Source organism: Telopea speciosissima, chromosome 5, assembly GCF_018873765.1.
Source record: "Telopea speciosissima isolate NSW1024214 ecotype Mountain lineage chromosome 5, Tspe_v1, whole genome shotgun sequence".
Taxonomy (NCBI): Eukaryota; Viridiplantae; Streptophyta; class Magnoliopsida; order Proteales; family Proteaceae; genus Telopea; species Telopea speciosissima.
In genome coordinates, this window is record NC_057920.1 from 50803472 (window position 1) to 50812376 (window position 8905).

The 8905-nt window shown below is 39.6% G+C and overlaps 2 pseudogenes; both read right to left on the reverse strand.

The window, feature by feature from the left end:
- Positions 1-6154, reverse strand: part of LOC122663046 — a 41488-nt pseudogene extending 35334 nt beyond the window's left edge.
- Positions 1032-1815, reverse strand: LOC122661717 (annotated as a pseudogene).
- Positions 6155-8905: the final 2751 nt, after the last annotated feature.

Below are 8905 nucleotides of genomic sequence, written 5' to 3' on the forward strand. Positions count from 1 at the left end.
TGGCAGGCTAATTCAAATCTAATGGCTGGATTTAAAGTAATTAGACAATATTCAGGTCTGGTTCAGACAACAGGCAGAATTTATGAGAAAATTAATATCAGCAGATCAAATCTGATCCACTTCAAACCCTGGTCGAAGGTCCCTTAAGGACAGTATTTGATGCCCTTAAAGATCTCCCTGGTCTTATGGGTAGATTCCCCATAACGGTGAATCTCGTTTTTTGCTGAAAAGAAGTAAAAAATAGGGTATCCACCAGCCCAAATTGAGATACTTCCTGCTGTGATTTGGTTCTCAACAAGAAAAGTATGTATTCAACAATAAAAGAGGATGATAAACCTACCCAAACTAAGATTCAATAGAGAACAGCAAGCTTGAATTAAATTAGATGAAACAACACTGATTTGAGGAAGACAAAACAGAGAATAAGAAGAACAAGAAGGATAACTATGGCTTCCCACCAACAAGGTACAGAATTTGACTGCCCTCCAAGGATGTCTCACCCCCCACTGAATCGCACAACATCCATTGAAGAAAATTTCAAACTTTATTCATCATAACTCGTATCTGAGCTTTGGCTCTTACAAGATATTTATAAAAGCTAAAACATAATTCTAATCTGAATAGGAAAGTAAAATCCCATTTCTAAGTATCAGTAACATAATTAATAAACATAATAATAAAAGGAAACCTTCTCACACAAGGTGCGAGTGTTCCAAGCTATCTAAACAACTTAAAAAATAACTTAAATTAAAGGGGAAATTACACCCCCCCTCCCCTGTGTTTTCAACAATTACACTCGTAACCCCTCTGGCTGATGGTTTTAGCCTGGTCTTAGTTATAGTTTGGAAAAGACTATTTTACCCTTAACCCTTTCCCTGCAGCCCCGCCCCCACCCCCCTTTCCTGCAACTCCGCCCCTACCCCTGCTGCTGGCACATCCCATCTCCCCGCCCCCACCCATGCTCTCTCTCTCTTGGCCAATCAATCCCCATCTTGATTCCTGAAGAGTGTAAGAGAGATTAGGGAGAGCTACTAAGATGGGAATGCAGATGGTGGCATTCCTCTGTAAGAGAACCAGCTGTTGTTATTGCCAGATGCAGAGGAGGGAGAATTCGAGTTGCAAGAAGATGACCCAGAAGACCAAACGCAGGCAGTGGCACTGAAGTTGCGGTAGGAGGTGGTGAAGGGAGCTTGGCTCCAGTCAGTCTTGACAAGCCCACCCCTGGTAGCCCAGGTATCTGCATTCCAGAGACTAGAATAGATCCTCATGGGTTGGTTGGGAAGGGAACCCCCTTTGACTAAGTTCTTGAACTCTCTTATGGGTGTTCCATCCACAAAGAAGTCAGCGGTTGGGTCAAACCACAGATAGAACTGCTGCTCTCATTTGCCTTTGCCTTGACTGAACATGTTAGTGTGAAGAATTTAAGGATATCCACTGAGGTTCCCCAAGAATTCAAAATCGATCTCATCCTTTGAAGATAAACAGATTTTCACTTTTGAATAAAAGATATTGGGGACTTGGCATATTTTTGTCAGAAATTAAGATGGAAACTTTATACAAGAAGAGCTAAACTAAAGGGAGGAGAAAACGGGAGCTTACATAATAGTCGGTGACAGTGCCACCGAAGTTGCCAGGAACGAGCTTGAGCTGCATATCAATCTTCCCAAACAGATACTCGTTATTGGAATGAAAACCAGAGCCGGAAGCTTTGTCTAGGGACAGAGTGAGAAGGTCCCCATTGTTAAGTAATTTGGCACGACCATCGTGCCAAGTGATGGCGAAATCTTTGCAGAAATTACTTGCAGAGACAGCCATTAAAAACCATATCTTTTCCGGATTCTCGGAGTTTCCCCCACTTTATATGTACATTTAAGTACTTCCCAGGCCTGCTGTTTTTCTTCTCTTCAAAATCAAAAGCTACAAACCCGAAACCAAAGAGTACTTGCTGTAGTAATCTGGAATACCAGAAGCAGCCCAGAGACGTTCGTTGAACACCTCCTGCAACTCGTCGGGTATGAAAGGGGTTTATGATCCATCCAACGATCCAAACAGCACCTGTGAAAGATGTGTCGGCTGTTCGTCAACTGTCTGATCTCTTCTCCACCCTCGAACTCATACAGACAAACAGTGCAGCTGTCCGGTGTTTCACCGATGCTGCTAGAGATCAAGTCATCGAACTTCACTATTGTTAGGATTTCTCAGATCAGAACGGCAGATACAGAATGAAATTCAGTGGGATGGGTAGGCCGGTTTGGGGAGGGGAAGGTGGCTTTCCGGCGGGACTGAGGTGTGGAGACGGGAGGGGTTGCAGGAGGAAGAAGAAGAAGAAGAAGAAAGAAGGATATTTTGGGCATTAAATGAATTAGTCTTGACTCAAGTCAAGACTTAGCGGAGGGACACTAACGGTCTGGGTCTGTTTGTAACATATTATAAACTGTAGGGGAGGGGTGTAATTTTCCCTAAATTAAAGACTAGCTAATGAAGCCTAATTCCGTATGCCTACCTTCTACCCATATTTTAGGCCCACTAAAGTGGCCCATCACAATGAAAACACGTGGGATCAAAGCCCAACACATACATAACCCAACCCAAGGCTTAAATCTAATAAAATAACCCCATTTATGTGAGTTATCCGCATCACTCCTTCTCTATCCTATTTCTGCTCTAATTTCTGTTCCATTCTTTTCCCTTGCTTGTGACCTATTTCCTATATATTCTGTTCCAATAAATGTATTCCAGTGCCTGTTATTATTTCTCCAACCCTAATCTTCCCTCTTAGCTACTTGCAGTTCGAACCCAATATCCCTAATTATGATTAGGGTTTCTAGTTGCAACCGTGCATGAGGTTACTGTCAGGAAGTGTGGCTGATCGGAATCGAGTAAAGTTAGATTTATCTGAAAAGTAAGCAAATCTACATGACTGATCATGGGTCAGGAATATCATCAGGAAATCTTGTGTCCAATCAAGAGAAGTGAATCTAGGTAGAGAAATAGTGAATCATACTCTCCCAGCACGGATAATGTTTGAACAGGTTTAGGGATTGCAATAATGGAGGTATCCAGTAATTATCAAAAGAAAAACTAATGGAGGCATTCAGTTCTACAGTTCCTTTATCAACTGCTGCATTAAAAAAGATTAATCATGTTTTAAGGTTGGGAAGATTAACTTTTATCCACAATCAAGGTTAATGCCCATATCCTAAACTCAACCAGCAAACTGAACAGAGCCTTATCAAAGCTACTTGTAATTGATTACAAAAGTCTTTTTCAGCCATTCCAGTCCATCGGGGACCATATATTCTATTAAATCATTACTCACATTTCCCATTCAGGAAAAGTAAAAGTCAGAATAATGATGGAATACATCTTCTCATTATAAAACTCATTTCGTTAATAGATTTAAAGAACACAGTTACTAAGTTAACAGCCACTAACTCTCTTATCAGAAAAGCCTAACATTAATCATAAACTGATAATGACACCAAAAATTGACATACCTTGAACATACATAGTATGTTCAGCTTAAAATTTCTTACTTAATATGTTCCTTTTCCAAACAGATTTATGACTATTCCCAAGTTATACAACAGTTACAATTTTAAATATACCATGATAAAATCATCAACCCACTTACTGATGTAGATCTGAAGACTTATATCCATAAGAAGAAGTCCAAGCAGTCCAAGTAGTTGTTTAGTATTTAGTAGTTTTCTATACTTAGTTTTATTTTTCATGTCTTTGTGTTTTAAATTGAACCGGTCTAAAGCTGGTTTGAACCAGTAGTTCAATTAAGTGAATTAAGTAGATTTCTTTTCAGTTGTTTCAGTGGTCATGTGACAACTTAAGTGTCCCACTCCTCTCCACAGTTTTGAGAAAGGGGCTGTTTCTGTAATAGAGTCGGCTAGGGGGGGGTTTCCACTCCTAGGCTGAATAAGAGTTGACCTTTAGGCCTTATAAATAAATACAATTCATGGGAGGCTCTTCTTACCTCTCACAATTTGAAAAACCAATTCTCAAAGCTCTTGTTTTGCAACTTGGCTTCTCCAAGAAGATCTTTGTCTTGTGTTTGATCAAGGCTGACGGAATTGGGGCTTGATCTGATTGACACCTTGCGATGGAAGCCCGGGTGGTTCGTTTGGTTACTTTTTGGCATCTTCATCACTGTTCTACATTCAAGTTCTGATCTCAAGGTTCATTCATCATCAACAAGTCTGATTTCAAGTTTGTTCATCACCAACAAGTAAGTTTGAAATCCCCAAACCCTAGATTCCCCTTGCTTCTTATTTTTCCCAAGACCTAAATTCACCCCAGCCCATTCTAGCCGTGAGAATCACTCCAAACTCAGATCGAGTGCTACCCTGCCTCTTTGGAAAACTCGATCCAAGTTGGGTGTAATTCTGCCCAGCCAAACCCAAGGAATCCTAATTTCTCTTCCCTTAAACCCTGACCCTAATCTAACCTATTTTCACCATAAACCTTTGCTGTCGATTCAGTTTACACCCACTGTTTTGCTAGTTTGAGTTTAATTCATCACTGGAATTAGTAAATCAGCAACCTTACATTAAACCTAACATCTAAACCCTAACTTCCATAACCCTAAACCTAATTTAGCCTTTCCCTTAAATAAACCCTAATCGAGTCATCCTTTGATACAGCTTCTGGTTTTGGTTTCTAGTTTGATTACTTTCAATCTAGAACTACATTACTTACACGGTTCACATCCAAATATTTGTCTTTATCAAATAGAATTAATGGAATGAGTAAGTAAATTCAAGTTAACAAAGACCAACTTCATACACAGAATGTTGTCCTGTTGAATTAAGAAAATTGAGAAAATTCAATGAATTGATACAGAATCTAGTCCAGATAATTGGATACACCAGCCAAATAAGAAAAACAAATCATGAACAGAGCACAAAGCAAATTAAACTCAGAGCCAAGAAACTATGCATTTCACTACATTCACTACCTCCAAACCAAAGAAGCTTCCAGACACAACTTGTTTATACACTTTAATGTCAACTACAAGTATCAGGGACCTCTATATTCCAGTCACGTTAGATAAGTACAAAACTAAAGAAATATAATTTCTTCCCCAAACTTTTCTCTTCTAGAGGAACTCCTTTTCAACACCAATGCACATCCTCAGAACCATAAATTCCAAACCCAAGTAACTAGAAGATTAAAAAAGTCATCTTCCAGTTCCATACCCAAGATCCTCCTTAAGTTGCGTTCTGTAAATATCTGTTTATAACTAAGAGGGTACTTCCAAAATTAAAGGCTTTAAAGCTTCAAAAATTAAGGTTTTTAAGTACCAAAAATATCAACAATTAGTCATGCAAGGAGAAGAAGTTGCATGAATTAGAAATTCAACACTCCCAAGGCTTATTTAGCATGAACCATGGCGACAGACACCCTAACATGGCTTCAACGCAGTCCTACTAGTTGCACTATCATACAGAAAGGCCTTCCTATTCCCTCATATATAACTCTTTACGTCACTTTATTTATCAATAAGGCAATAACTGTATATGTCTCTTCGTGATCACTGAAATATAAATAAGGAAAACCTATGGACTGAAAATTTTGATATCTACTCAGTTGCCCATTAAACATAAGTTGGCAACCAACGACCCAAATCCAACAATTTGTAAGAGAAACCCCATTTGAAAGAAAATCATTATGCAACCCATTCCTCAGTTAAAAGAAGATTGCAAAATATTCCACAAATTTAACCAACAATAACTCAAAAGCATTTCTGCCATTGCCAATTAAACAACCAAGATAACACGAACCTCTGGACTAGACTTGGATTGCTTCTGCGATAAATCAAGCTTTGACTTCTCAAGAGTCACCGTTCCTAACGCGCCGTACGACCCTTCATAACAGGGGCAATCATAACAGAAGAAGATGAAGACGACGTCGACAATGAAGGCAAGCCCGCATCCAAATCGGCAGGGGAGAGCCTGAAGCAGTGTTCTAAGTGTGCTGTGAGGTCTTCATCCACCAGAGCCGGAGAAGAACATCCATTAATCACGACAAACTTCCGGGATTTTCCGACGGAAATTGATCGAGGAGGGCGAATTGGGCATAAGAGAGGAGGGTAATGAGGATAAGGAAGGTTTTTGTTGGGAACTTGCAAGTTCAGAGACATAATTTGAGCTGTTTGAAGGAAGGACATCTCTCTCTCTCTCTCTCTCTCTCTCTCTCTCTCTCTCTCTCTCCCTCTCTGTTCTTGGCCTTCAGGGAGATTTTTCTTCTTCAGTTGTCATTGTGCGCTGAGAGTCATGGAGATTGGAGAAGACAAATATGGAATTGCAGCGAAAGGGTTTGTGAGGGAGACCCTGTCCTTCTTGATTAAAGGTATGTAAAGGAATTTGTATAAGAAAAAAAACGGTTTAGTTGGGATAAGGCTCTATTGTTACTATTGTTGTATAAGAAAAACGGTTTTGAAAACTATCCGAATCTGTTCGACGTAGATATGGATATTTTAATTTATTTTATATATTATGTAATTTACTTTTTCTTTTCTTGATAGATTATTTAAGATAAGGGAAGCAGTTTTCTGTACGCTACGCCAGCACTCCCATATGTCTATCTCTCTCTTCCTTAAAACAAGGGGGCAGAGGTGTTTTTTCCCATTGGGAGGAGAGACATAGACTCATGGGAGTGCTGGCGTAGGCCACACTCCCGGACAGAGAACTTTTTCCCTTAAGGGGAGATAAAAACAACTATTTTTATCATTGAGAGTAAATCAACTTAGAATGCATACCAAAAGCTGCCTAAATTTCATTATAAAATATGATTTAAGGGTCTATGAAAGGGTGTTAATTGGGATCGTTCCTTTATTGATTCCAGCTCCAAGGGGGTCAATCTCAGAGTCATCCCGTTTACTAAATGCTCCCAAAATTAAAATTCGATGTCAATTAATAGTAGGACGGTCATGTTTTGGTCGCAACAATTCTAGACACTCTAAAGAGGAAAAAAGATCCCAATAAATTCTAAGCCTTGAAGTTGGACAGGAAGAAGGCGTATGATCACCTTGAATGGTCTTTTATTGAAGTTGTGTCGAGAAAATTGGGTTTTCACGACCATTGTCTCTCTGTTCTTCGTCTAAAGGTCTAATAATCACAAAGAACTCAGCCTCCCGAAGCTCTTTGCAACTTAAAACTAAATGGTTGGTTTTCTCTCTTCCGCCTTTAGGGTGTATGTCCTCCGACAACATCATGACTTTTTTGCTCCAATTATATTTTGCTACTATCCCCAGCTCTCTTCTGCCTCCCCTTCTCCCTTCTGTGTTTCTTTCTAGTCCTAATCATATGATCCATGAGTACCAATCACCACCTCTTGCACTCCTAGATCCATATTCACTGTCATATTATCCATCTCCAAATTATCCCTCAGATGATGATCCTTTCACACTTGACTATGAGACAAAGGAAAGACTATCTGAATCCTGGTCTAGCACTGTCGTCCGGAAAATTATTGAAGGCAAGAGATATCAATCACAGTTGGTAACCGAAACTCTACCTATAGCATGGAACACAAAGAGGAGAGCCGAGGCTTATCTCGAGCGAACCTATCGGTTTCATTTTGAACACAAACTCGTCCTGGAAAACGTCATTGCTAAATGTTTGTAGACTGTAGCCGGTAACCTCCTGATTCTAGAACATTAGAGAGAGTCCAAGGATTGGAACTTTAATTGAACGAGGTTATGTATTCAACTGCACGAGGTACCTTTAGAACTATAAAATTTTGAAATTGGCACTACAAATTGGTGTGAAGATTGGTCACTCTTCGAAAGCTATGTTTATAAATGGAATCTAATTCGCAAGAGGATCAGGTTTCTTCAAGTTCGAGTGTCTGTCGATATCTCTAAACCACTTCGAATGCATGTTCCTCTCATAAGACGGAATGGTTCACAAATCATAATCTAGTTTAAATACAAGAGGTTGTCGATTTATTGCTATTTCTGTGGTATGATAGGCCATGAAGAACAGAGATGTGTTGCACAATCTGAAGCCCATCAACTTCACCATGGCACTCATGAATACACCCCAACTTCGAAGTGTACTTAGTTACCCCCAGTAGATTTGGCTCTGTGATAAAAGGAATCACGCCCACCAACAAGCTCAGTCCCCCCCTTTCCTCAGCCCCACTTTCTTTCCATGATTGCTAATCACCATGGTTTCCCTTACATGTCACTGGCATTTCTCAACATTCCCAATGAGCCTTTCTCAAATAACCCCTACCCATCATTAATCCCCACACCATTTCTCAATAACCAACTAAATACACAAACATTGAACCAGGACCCGAACCCACTATCCTATCTTCAAGCCCAGTTAAGCTAGCAGCCCGACCTCACTAATGCCTTATTATTCCTTTTACCTCAACTCTCAGTTGTCTCGATCTCTAACTAAAGTTAGACCCTCTCACCCTCCCCCCAACTCTCCACTTATTATAGCGACCTGTTCCAGTCAGCGCTCTTGCCCCCTTACACACAGGTCTAATTGTAATAACCCGATTCTTGATATTATTTATTATTTAATTTGTGTTTTGTATTGACAAATGGATGTTCTTGGTTGAGGAAAGCCAGTGCAAAAAGTCATGTTTATTTTAAAGTATATGTCTATTTTACTGTTTTGCTGTATTTTATGATTATTTAATATATATGTGAATGGCATAATGTATGGCTTGAACCAATGGTTCAACTCATTAGATTTAGTACTTGGTTCAACCTTTGAGTTACGCATAAGGGTATATTGAGGTTTGGTTCAAAGGCAACGATGGAAAGTTTGAAAGTCTAAAGGTTATGCATGGATGATTATTGGCCTATTGCAATGGTGAAAATGAAATCATGAAGGAGCAATGTTGGATTTGTACATGTGATTTAAGAGAATTT